At 31.6% G+C, this 13,785-nt stretch overlaps 2 annotated features.

The window, feature by feature from the left end:
• The first annotated feature begins 6,658 nt into the window (after positions 1-6,658).
• Positions 6,659-6,776: a mobile genetic element.
• A 4,014-nt stretch (positions 6,777-10,790) lies between these two features.
• Positions 10,791-13,785: part of a mobile genetic element that runs on past the window's edge.

The following is a 13,785-nucleotide window of genomic DNA, read 5'->3' as shown; positions in this document are numbered from 1 at the left end:
TAAACTAAAATGATTTGACAATCTGACTGTGTAAAATATTCAAAATTCATTCTGAAATAGATCCGCTTTCAAATTAAAATCATTGTGAATGTCCTGGTTTTACTATACAATCACCAATGGTATAATTAACAGAACAGGAGATTATTTAATTGACATTTGGTTCATATGGTCAAGATATTACTTTTTCATTTGCAGATAACAAATCATTTAGTTATTATTTTATTCTACAAGATACATATATGAGCGATTACTTGCGTATTAACTATGAATCATGCACAACAAAATATGGAAAATCACAGAGCCAACTTTTTAATTTTAAATCAACAAACACGTATTATAATTATAAAGTAAGATTTTGTGTAGTTTCTTTTCCAATTACTGCGATTCCAATAGAATTTCTATCCGAATCGAACGATCTAGCTTTCAATTATTCAAATAAAAAATATGAAATCAATAAGAATTACTGCTCAGTTTACTTAGATCCAACAGATGTTAGATTGAACATAAGCACATCTTCGGATGATTACGATTTTAATTATTCTTATTATCAACCAACATTTCAATACAAAGTTATAAATTACACAACAGACCATCTTTATTTCTCACCGACATTATACATTTTGCTTCAGAAGTAAATCTCCGAATACAGTTGCAACAATCAAAATTTCACAAAAGTTTTTCTTATGATACATACAGTGCTTATGATAAGGACAAGCTCCGAATATCTTTGCAACCAATCAATTTCTTTTGGATCCCAGCCAAAATACAAAATATTCGGAATTCAAAAGTTATTAATTGGCAGAAATCAAACAAAACTTAATTTTTATAAGGAACAATACGTAGTATTTACTGATTATCGCAACATTTCGCGGAGAAGCAAGAACTTCAGAAGTATCTTTAGAATTCTTGGAAATACACAATATTCAGCAATTTATTTCGCTCACACAGGTACAATTACATTAGAATCCTCCAGTGACGAACCTATTCCATGTAATTTTGTTGTTTTTAATTTGAATTATTATGATTGCACTTCGATTATCACAAATGTAGGTCTAATTACAAATTCACTTCTCAGGACACAGCTCATACATGTGTTGTTACTGCTTTCACAAATGGAACAGTTCATTTCGAAGATGGTGATATTTATGATGTCTATGGAAATTGGATAATTCTTTTAATGTATTATTTTTAAAATTTTAAAAATAAAATAAAAGTGGATCCAAAATTTTTGTATCAGAATGGGTCAATACTTCATGAATCAGTCCTCAAGAACAAAAATGAAGAAGGTCGTAATTGCCTTATGCATCTAAGCTACTATCCAAAAAAGAGAAATTGGATTAGAAAAGGATTATGAGTGATTGAAATTAATACGTGTGCGAATAACCATGGATTTGTAAAAATTAATGCTTCAGAAATACAACATTTTGCTATTGAGAATTCCTTGTAAAGTCCAAATCTCAAAATACATAATTTTATATTTAGTTTGTTTGATGTTGAAACTATATTACCACCAAGAAGAGACAATATTATCTTAGTAAACATGTTTCAATTAATTTGATGTTCATGGATATAAACTGCGAGTCAAAAGGCGTACCTACCTTCAACTTTTTGAGAGAAGTCATACAATTAATTATATGAGTTTCTCTCAAAAAGTCGATTTCTGCCAGGTACACCTTTTGGACCGCACAAGCTATTTGCTCTAATTCGATATAACAACAAAGGATCATAAAACAGATATAAATATAGGATGAACTGATACGATTTTTTCGGGTCTAACTTCAAAATTTAAGATTTCGAAATTTAATACAAGCTTCAAACCAGAAATTTAAGCATAAATAGAAGCTGATTTGCTACCTATTGCACGTGAAGCTTATTTGAGCTCTAATATTTAATAATTTTCTCTCGCTCTCAGTGAAGGCACCGTTAGCATTAGAAATGTAAACTATTCAAAAATTGATAGGTCCGCCTTTTGATTCGCAGTTTAAAGCATAAATTTTGTCAATTAAATTTTAATTACAGAATAAAAAGAAAAGTCAATAAAAGCATATGAAAGCTGACACGAATTATTCATAAGGATTATCGAATAATGATTTCGATTTTTGTGAATAATTTGGTATTTCTTTTGTTTCGATTAAATATGGATTTATTTGAACCTCTTCTAAAGGTAATGGTTCGGATTTATTAGATACTTCTTCTAATAGACAACTTCTATTATCAATGAAATGTTCATGAATTATTGATTGTGTTTCCTCTCTTTTTTCTTTTTTTTTAAGACATAAAAGAGGAATTGCAATGCTTGATGGTAATGATAGTCTTATTGTTATCAATTAAAATTATCTCCCATCCTATATAATAAAATTTGATTCAATATTACTAAATACTTTATGTTTCTTAATAATTGAGATGCCTAAAATGTTGATAATGTTGTTATAAACTTATTTTCACACGCTCAATCTTATGGGAGTAATAAGAATTGTAATAAAAAAAACATTATAAATCTTTAAAGATTCGTTCATAAACAATATATAAAAAAAATAGTTATTCATAAGGATTCTCGAAATAAGTATTTGATTGTTCTTGCTTTGGATTATATGCTGGTGCTTTATATTCATTAGGATATGGATTGCTGTTCGTTTCTTCTAAAGGTAAATCTTTTTCGGTTTTATCAACAAGGCTTTGATTAATTGGATTTTCAGCTCTGAATTTTCTGTGTCTATAACATAAGTAAGCAGCGACAGCAATGAGACCTGCTCCAACTGCTGCTCCAATAATAATTTCCAAAACAGCACCTTCACTTAGTCCTTCATCACTATCATCATCAGAATAATTATGATCATCTGATTTTTGTTCAACTGGTTCTGATGAATTTATTTCATGATACGAATTATCAAAAATGATAAGAGATCTATGAGTTGAATTATTTCCTTTGATTAAATATGATGTATTATATTTGTCGCCAGCATGATAAAAAAATAAGTAATCGTGTTTAGAATTAGTTATTGTTAGAAAAGGTTTTTCAACAATAATATTAGCTCTATTTATTTTTCCATAGACATCATAAATATCACCATCTTCGAAATGAACTGTTCCATTTGTGAAAGCAGTAACAACACATGTATGAGCTGTGTCCTGAGAAGTGAATTTGTAATTAGACCTTACATTTGTGATAATCGAAGTGCAATCATAATAATTCAAATTAAAAACAACAAAATTACATGGAATAGGTTCGTCACTGGAGGATTCTAATGTAATTGTACCTGTGTGAGCGAAATAAATTGCTGAATATTGTGTATTTCCAAGAATTTCTAAAGATACTTCTGAAGTTCTTGCTTCTCCGGAAATGTTGCGATAATCAGTAAATACTACGTATTGTTCCTTATAAAAATTAAGTTTTGTTTGATTTCTGCCAATTAATAACTTTTGAATTCCGAATATTTTGTATTTTGGCTGGGATCCAAAAGAAATTGATTGGTTGCAAAGATATTCGAGCTTGTCCTTATCATAAGCACTGTATGTATCATAAGAAAAACTTTGTGAAATTTTGATTGTTGCAACTGTATTCGGAGATTTACTTCTGAACAAAATGTATAATGTCGGTGAGAAATAAAGATGGTCTGTTGTGTAATTTATAACTTTGTATTGAAATGTTGGTTGATAATAAGAATAATTAAAATCGTAATCATCCGAAGATGTGCTTATGTTCAATCTAACATCTGTTGGATCTAAGTAAACTGAGCAGTAATTCTTATTGATTTCATATTTTTTATTTGAATAATTGAAAGCTAGATTCGTCGATTCGGATAGAAATTCTATGGAATCGCAGTAATTTGGAAAAGAAACTACACAAAATCTTACTTTATAATTATAATACGTGTTTGTTGATTTAAAATTAAAAAGTTTGGCTCTGTGATTTTCCATATTTTGCTTGTGCATGATTCATAGTTAATACGCAAGTAATCGCTCATATATGTATCTTGTAGAATAAAATAATAACTAAATGATTTGTTATCTGCAAATGAAAAAAGTAATATCTTGACCATATGAACCAATGTCAATTTAAATAATCTCCTGTTCTGGGTTAATTATACCATTGGTGATTGTATAGTAAAACAGGACATTCCAATGATTTTAATTGAAAGCGAGATCTATTCAGAATGAATTTTGAATATTTTACACAGTCAGATTGTCAAATCATTTTAGTTTATTGCGATAATTCTTTTAATGTATTATTTTTAAAATTTTAAAAATAAAATAAAAGTGGATCCAAAATTTTTGTATCAGAATGGGTCAATATTTCATGAATCAGTCCTCAAGAACAAAAATGAAGAAGGTCGTAATTGCCTTATGCATGCTAAGCTACTATCGCAAAAAAGAGAAATTGGATTAGAAAAGGATTATGAGTGATTGAAATTAATACGTGTGCGAATAACCATGGATTTGTAAAAATTTAATGCTTCAGAAATACAAACATTTTGCTATTGAGAATTCCTTGTAAAGTCCAAATCTCAAAATACATAATTTTATATTTAGTTTGTTTGATGTTTGAAACTATATTACCACCAAGAAGAGACAATATTATCTTAGTAAACATGTTTCAATTAATTTGATGTTCATGGATATAAACTGCGAGTCAAAAGGCGTACCTACCTTCAACTTTTTGAGAGAAGTCATAACATTAATTATATGAGTTTCTTCATCAAAAGTCGATTTCTGCCAGGTACACCTTTTGGACCGCACAAGCTATTTGGCTCTAATTCGATATAACAACAAAGGATCATAAAACAGATATAAATATAGGATGAACTGATACGATTTTTTCGGGTCTAACTTCAAAATTTAAGATTTCGAAATTTTAATACAAGCTTCAACCAGAAATTTAAGCATAAATAGAAGCTGATTTGCTACCTATTGCACGTGAAGCTTATTTGAGCTCTAATATTTAATAATTTTCTCTCGCTCTCAGTGAAGGCCAGCGTTAGCATTAGAAATGTAAACTATTCAAAAATTGATAGGTCCGCCTTTTGATTCGCAGTTTAAAGCATAAATTTTGTCAATTAAATTTAATTACAGAATAAAAAGAAAAGTCAATAAAAGCATATGAAAGCTGACACGAATTATTCATAAGGATTATCGAATAATGATTTCGATTTTTGTGAATAATTTGGTATTTCTTTTGTTTCGATAAATATGGATTTATTTGAACCTCTTCTAAAGGTAATGGTTCGGATTTTATTAGATACTTCTTCTAATAGACAACTTCTATTATCAATGAAATGTTCATGAATTATTGATTGTGTTTCCTCTCTTTTTTTCTTTTTTTTTAAGACATAAAAGAGGAATTGCAATGCTGATGGTAATGATAGTCTTATTGTTATCAATTAAAATTATCTCCCATCCTATATAATAAAATTTGATTCAATATTACTAAATACTTATGTTTCTTATAATTGAGATGCCTAAAATGTTGATAATGTTGTTATAAACTTATTTTCACACGCTCAATCTTATGGAGTAATAAGATTGTAATAAAAAAAACATTTAAATCTTTAAAGATTCGTTCATAAACAATATATAAAAAAAATATGTTATTCATAAGGATTCTCGAAATAAGTATTTGATTGTTCTTGCTTTGGATTATATGCTTGGTGCTTTATATTCATTAGGATATGGATTGCTGTTCGTTTCTTCTAAAGGTAAATCTTTTTCGGTTTTATCAACAAGGCTTTGATTAATTGGATTTTCAGCTCTGAATTTTCTGTGTCTATAACATAAGTAAGCAGCGACAGCAATGAGAACCTGCTCCAACTGCTGCTCCAATAATAATTTCCAAACAGCACCTTCACTTAGTCCTTCATCACTATCATCATCAGAATAATTATGATCATCTGATTTTTGTTCAACTGGTTCTGATGAATTTATTTCATGATACGAATTATCAAAAATGATAAGAGATCTATGAGTTGAATTATTTCCTTTGATTAAATATGATGTATTATATTTGTCGCAGCATGATAAAAAATAAGTAATCGTGTTTAGAATTAGTTATTGTTAGAAAAGGTTTTTCAACAATAATATTAGCTCTATTTATTTTTCCATAGACATCATAAATATCACCATCTTCGAAATGACTGTTCCATTTGTGAAAGCAGTAAACAACACATGTATGAGCTGTGTCCTGAGAAGTGAATTTGTAATTAGATTTACATTTGTGATAATCGAAGTGCAATCATAATAATCCAAATTAAAAACAACAAAATTACATGGAATAGGTTCGTCACTGGAGGATTCTAATGTAATTGTACCTGTGTGAGCGAAATAATTGCTGAATATTGTGTATTTCCAAGAATTTCTAAAGATACTTCTGAAGTTCTTGCTTCTCCGGAAATGTTGGCGATAATCAGTAAATACTACGTATTGTTCCTTATAAAAATTAAGTTTTGTTTGATTTCTGCAAATTAATAACTTTTGAATTCCGAATATTTTGTATTTTGGCTGGGATCCAAAAGAAATTGATTGGTTGGCAAAGATATTCGAGGCTTGTCCCTTATCATAAGCACTGAATGTATTCATAAGAAAAACTTTGTGAAATTTTGATTGTTGCAATGTATTCGGAGATTTACTTCTGAACAAAATGTATTAATGTCGGTGAGAAATAAAGGAAACAATAAGAATTACCGAAAAAGTGACAAACACATCAAAAAACAGGGAGGGGGTCTCAATTTTTATTACTTATATTATTTTACAATATTTATATAAATACTCTTTATAATATATTTAAAAAAAAAAAAAAAAAAAAAAAAAAAAAAAAAGGGAAGTGGGGCTTCCAGGCACTTCGTGCCTTCTAGGCCCTGAAGATGTTTAGTAATAAATGAAGTCTTAGAGGACAAACATGACTATGAGTTTTGATATGACAAGATAGAATGATGGAAGAGGCCTATAAACCGGAGAAAGTGTTATATAAACATCTGTCATATACTCAGAATATTATACAAATTCAATAAAAAATATATTTTAGCGTGAAGAAGGTGAGATTTCACCTGTTTTTTCACCTCTTTTCTCACCTCTTGAATTTTCATGAATTTCTTCGTAAATGTTTTGTCAAGACTTCTCGTAAATGTTTTGTCAAGACTTCTTTCGTAAAGACTTTGTCAAGATTTCATCGTAAAGACTTTGTAGCTTCTTGTAAGGCAAGACTTCTTCGTAAATGTTTTGTCAAGACTTCTTCGTAAAATGTTTGTCAAGACTTCTTCGTAAATGTTTTGTCAAGACTTCTTCGTAATGAGCGTAAATCAAGACAAAAATATATTTTAGGGTAGAAGGTATATCTCCCCCGTTTTCTACCCTCTTTTTCTACGCCCATATGTACTTACTGAAAAAGTATGTGTCCATCTGTCATTTTACTCAGAATTTTACACCAAAAATAATGTTTGAGTGAAGAGGGTGAGATTTCACCTGTTTTTTCACCTAATTTTTCACCTCGTGAATTTTCATGAATTTTACACCAAAAATAATGTTTAGGTGAAGAGGTGAGATTTCACCTGTTTTTTCACCTCTTTTCTCACCTCTTGAATTTTCATGAAATTTACACCAAAAATAATGTTTAGGTGAAGAGGTGAGATTTCACACTGTGTTTTTCACCTCTTTTTCTCACCTCTTTGAAATTTTCATTGAAATTTACACCCAAAAATATACTAACTAGGGTCATTTACGAAGAAATCTCAACAAAGTCTTTACGATGAAATCTGACAAAACATAGACAAGAAAGTTCATGAGAAATTAAGATGAAGAAGTCTTAACAAAGTCTTTACGAAAAATTCATGAAAATTCAAGAGGTGAGAAAATGAGGTGAAAAAAATGTGAAATCTCACCTCTTCACCTAAAATATATTTTTGGTCATTACGAAGAAATCTCACAAAAGTCTTTACGAAGAAATCTCAACAAAGTCTTTACGAAGAAGTCTTAACAAAGTCTTTTACGAAGAAATTCATGAAAATTCAAACGGGTGAGAAATGAGGTGAGAAAACAGGTGACATCTCACCTCATATGTCCTTACTGAAAAAGTATGTTGTTCCATCTGAAGTTCTTATATACGGGTCTTCCAGGAGCTTTTCACAAATTATATATGTTTTCATGTTTTGTCACTTTTCTGTCACTTTCAGGAAAAAAACATTTTTATTAAATATAAATGAATTTTACAAAACCACGTTACCACTTCTTTGAAATAAGAGTAGATGTAAAGATATTCATTGAGAGAACTTAAGAAACTACCGAATGGTCCTAACATTTGTAGATTTGTTCGGTGGATAGTTTCTATATATCTCATTTGTGCCATACTGTATTTCCTGACTCAAAAGATTATATGCAATTGACTTCGACAACTATATGAACCGTCTCAAACATATACCAGACACAAACAAAAATGATTGAAAGAGTTAAAAGAAAGATACCTATAGGTAAGAATGGAACGTATACCATTAGATAAGAAAAATACTGTCAGAGAAGGTTTTGAAAAAAGCAGAGTATATTGACTGGGATAGTATATTGCTAGACTATATATAAGTGGTTCTATAAGAGTTCATGACATTGAAAACACTTATGTCAAAAGTTTTATATCTTAAACTATACAAAAGGTTTTCAAAGAGGACATAGAAAAATATACTGAGGGTATAGAGTTTGTGAGATGGTCGTTGGACAGAGTTGTATGAAAAATATAAAAACAAGGAAATGATTTTTCTTTATAGTAGACCGCGCCGTTCTATAACACATATGATTTTCAAATACCAAGCAGACTGGACTTTGAGAGACTCTTTAGAAACTTTAGACGTTGTACATAACCATCCATGCTTTACTTTACATCGATAAAAGTGGTTTGGAAAGTGTCATGAGATGGTTAGAGGACATACATGACTATGAGTTTAGATACGATAAGATAGAATATGAGAGAGGTCCTATAAACCGGAAAAAGTGTCAAACAAAGAAATTTTTACTAGTAAGTAAATGTGGTTTGAAATAGGATTGTTTTTTAGGCTTTTTTTCCATTTGTGTCATTTATTTATTTGACGTGGCAGAAAAGTACAGAGAATATGAAGATGAACCATGCCTGCAAATGTTCAGTATATGTTACTCGTAAGAGATATTTTTATCTAATATATAAATGGACGCACAGAACTTAGCAAATGCCACAGCAACCTGGACAACCAACAACCCAGAGAATATTCCAAAATGAAGTTAGAATACAAACTGCAATGGCAAACTATGGTCAAGTGCCAACAGATGTAACAAATGCAAACTGCCATGTCAAATGACGCTGACGTTAGGTTGCCACCATGGTATGCAAATATGAAATGGAAAGAGTTTTATACAAACCCTGAAGTGGGATATAAACAACTTTATGCAGATGACGCGAACACAGGAGTTTGACCCAGAATAGTTTTCTACGCAGAGGAGAAACAGAATGTATGAGCTCCAGTTAAAGAATGCTATGGAACTCAACAGGAAACGTAAGAGACTAGGCGGACATAGATTTTTACATATAGTTAAAATGGGTTTCTTCAGTAAGATAGGAAAACTTCTTTCGAAATGTTGGAAGAGGTATATGGAATGGAATAAAAACCGTAGGAAGAGGAAGTTTGGAACGGAGTCAAAATATTGGTAAAAGAGTAGGTCAGTTCGTTTGTATTATACCTAAGACCCTGAACCAGAAAGAACAAGCTCCTGTTATAACAACAACCTGAACCTGCACCACAGTCTAGTTGGCAACCAAATCCAACACCTCAACCGTATTAAAAAATTATATTTTTACCGTTCGATAAGTAGTTGTATATGAAACTAAGTTCTAAGTAAAACGCATGGTATAATGGAATTATTCTTTTTCTTCCATCTGTAGTAAACCATACTTGAAAGTCTGAAATATTCCACTCGGGTGGTTCATATAGCTTTGTAGGTTTTTTCGTAAAAGTCATTTGCCAAGCATAAAAAAGAGTTTTGGGCGCCAGAAAATGAAGCATGAACTATAATAGCATCTGAGTCGAAAACATTTTCATATGTTCCATTAGGGTTTTCGACTTCATAAAAGTCCGGGTTGTACTGGATATTCTGCCAGGCTGATTTAACATCCTCAGAAACTCATACCATGCCAAGTTGTTATATTTTGTAGAAATATAAACGTCTTCTCCAAGTCTTCTATTCTGATTGATTTTAACAGTTTGCATTTTTCCTGTCATAATATAAATATCGAGATGGTACTCTCCTTCGTCAATGTTGTACTGTTTTGCATATTCGAGATAGATATCGTTTTATTTTTTCTTGAAAAGCTTGAAGAGTTTTGTTTCTAAAGTTTACAAGCAAATTCACTTGTAAAGATTTTCCCTGTTCAAATTTCTCATACTTACGTTTCTCTTGTTATAGTATCGAATTTCAAAAGCGACCGTAAATGGGAAACCATGTATGGCTTCTGAAATGAATTTCATTCTACGAAAGCAATAGCTTTTGGTGACAGATGGCGTTCTCTTAGCCATCTTAATGGGTAGTCAAAACGATAGCCCTTCATGCTTTACGTGTCTCTGTCTCAAACTTTTGACCGACATTAGTAAAAGTTCATCTAATGGTTTAGTTGTAGCAACTCTGAATTTTCTTTTTCTATTGAAAGGCATATTTTATCTAGAATAAAAATGTCGAAAGAAACAGCGTCTATGAGAGATAATAAAACACAACCGACAACTCATTTTGCAAGCTCTAAATAAGAACACAACAAACTTTTCAAATATTCTAAGATATCTGAGTCATTGAAAGAAGGAAACTTAAAACTGACGATAAACCGAATGACAGACGAGTTTCTGTTTCAAGACAATAAAGAACCATACTGTCTGTGTAAATCCAACAAAAGGAACTTTAAAACGAGAAGCCTATAAAAGAACGTTCTTTTTGAAAGCAGATGTTGACAACAAAGCTGACAAAGAGTATGTCATTGAAAAAGTTCAAAGAAGAACATGACAGATGCAGATGCAACACTATGCAACGAAAGAAACATACTCATCCTGAACTAGCAGAACAAAACATATGTTGACAATAAAAATGTCAAGTGAAGTGACAAGAGCTGACAAAGAATATTCTAAAAAGACTCATACACATACCATTGCAAATATTACAAACTTACAAGAACTTAAACAAGAAAAGTGACGGTTGACATACACACGATTTCTTCGCAACTGTTGGTATAGAAAAATATTGAAGGAACGGTTGAAGAAACTGGTGGGATGTATTAAATTGAAACGCTCCTAAACTTTCCACAAGGTTTAACATCGGAGATGACATAACGACGATGAAATACACTAGATGTAGAAATGTCTATGTCATGGAGGAATGAAAACAATGTTAAATTCACTGCTCAAAGATTTATATGAATAAAAGAAGCAGACAAAACATATGTTAACGATGAGTTAGATAAAAAAGCTGACAAAACATATTTAACGATGAGTTAGATAAAAAGCTGACAAAACAGAGCTTCAAAGTTAAAGACAGAAATACTTCAAAAAGTAATCCTATAGGTCTTATTTACACGTCAATGAACTCTACCAAACCAGAAGTAGTACTTGGTTTTGGAACTTGGACTCAAATAGTCGACAGGTTTTTGTATTGGTGCAAACTCTTCAAAGGACAGGTGAAGTAAAACCGATTTCAGGTGCAAATTTACCTGCGCACAGTCACTACATAAATTAAGTACATCTGAAGCAGGTTTGCATAGTCATAGTTTTGGATTGGTCAGGAATGACAAAAGGTAAAGGATATGATGTTAAAGAGGACGTTAAGTTTGGCTTAATAAATTGTTACTGGAGTAACACTGAGGTAGGGAGGAAACCATACACATCGCGTTTCAGGGTATACGCAAACAACGGGACAAAGTAAAGACTACATGCCACCTTACATGACAGTTTACGCATGGTATAGAATTGCTTAGTCGTCATTTTCAACTTCTTTAGCAATATTCGTCAGGAGTTGTCTTATATTTGTTAGGAACTGTCTTTGAAAGTATACCACTTGAACTTAACAAGTTTGAAACGAGGTCTGACAATAGTCGTTTTATCTTCTGCTTGCAGTCTGTACATTTTGCCATGTTTGCCTAAAACTTCATAATATTCTCTTGTATACTTTCTTCTATTTTTACGAACACGAAGGTGAGTACCTGTCGGGTTCCCATTGTTGTCATTAGTCAATAGTATTTTATATGGTCGCGTTTAGGTATTTCTATTTTTACTTTGTCACCTTTCTTAAGTTTGAAGCCTGGCATTCTTTCTTGTTTGTTTCTTTTGACTAAACTATTAAATAATATAGTCTTTCTCTAAGTCAGGGTTGTTTTCATTTCTTCGGGGGAGTGGTTTCCCAAACCTTTTTTGTTTACGGTTATTGTAAATATTTAAAACTTGTCTCATCTTTGCCATGGAGAAATGTCTATATTTGTCGTCATATGACATTTCATTTGCTTCACCACCTTGTGGTTGGTTTAAAGTCTCTTAAGATTTTTATACAACTGTCAATGACACCAAGAGCAGAATGGTTTTGGTCGACAATGAAATATTGGTTTAAACATTTTTTGAACGCAGATAGTTTTTAATATCGTCTGATTTGAAAGAACTTTCACAGTCAGATGTCAGTTTTGTTGGATGGTATTTGTCAACGAATATTGTCAAAGCTGCTAAGATATCTAAAATATTTTTTGGACTGTAATGGTATAGCTTCACAGTATCTTGTGTTTTGACGACAAAATATTAGCCAGTAATGGAAGTCCATCTTCTCTATATCCTCGGAATGTTTTCCACAGATATCCATAACCCAAGCATTTGGTGTTGAACTAAAGAATTTTTATCATGAGTGCTTTCTTTGTTGCTTTAGAAACATAGGGGTCGCTTGTTTGGATTCGTCATTTTTTACCCATATAAGAAGGGTTTATTTGGCGGCATTAGCAGGAGTTGCATCCAGATTTTTACACCGCAGTGGGAACAATAAGCTAGAAGGTGCATTTGGAATTGGAAGGAAGATTTTGAGTACATTAGGTATACTGAAAGAGAAAGCACAACCTATTATTACAAACTGTACAGAAAGGTTGGGAGGTAGCACGAGATGCAGCAAATCTTATTCCAAATCCTGAAACAAGAGGAAAAGTTCAAGGATGGATGGACAATGTTGGAAGAGAAGCAGGAAACTACTATAACAAAGCAAATGACTACTATAACCAAGCAGGGCACTATATGGACCAAGGTGAAAAGATTCTTCAACAGAGGATAAACCATGCACAACAGTGGAGTAAACAACAAACCAACCTCAACGCGCCTAAACGTGGGGAGTAAATTTTTTTAACTGAGATGAAATGAACAATACAGCATTGAGACAAATGGGCTCAAATGGATTTGTCGGCTTCCAGAATACACAACCACGGTGTTTGTCAAGTCCTCCCTATACCTCAGGAAGTTTTAGAACCGACTTAAAAAAACCTAAACAACCAGTTGAAAAACAAACCAAACTAAAATTTTTACTGAGATGAAATGACCGAAGGAGAGTTGAAACGGTAGATTTGACACCACAAACAAAAAGTCAGAACCATTGTCAAAACCTGTCAAGAAACTTACAGATGAAGAGAAAAATTCAAATAATAGAAAGTGCCAGGTCTGGAAATACAAACCTAACTACAAAGTCACTTTTCATAGAAATGGAACGGCTAGTTATCTCAAAAAAGAAACAGACTCTCACAAATAAAATATTGAAGTCTGAAGGAATTTTCGAGACAAGAAG

The sequence above is a fragment of the Trichomonas vaginalis genome, chromosome II (assembly GCF_026262505.1).
Source record: "Trichomonas vaginalis G3 chromosome II, whole genome shotgun sequence".
NCBI classification, from domain to species: Eukaryota; Parabasalia; order Trichomonadida; family Trichomonadidae; genus Trichomonas; species Trichomonas vaginalis.
The sequence above is the reverse complement of the archived record's forward strand: the minus strand, read 5'-3'. Positions and strand labels throughout refer to the sequence as shown.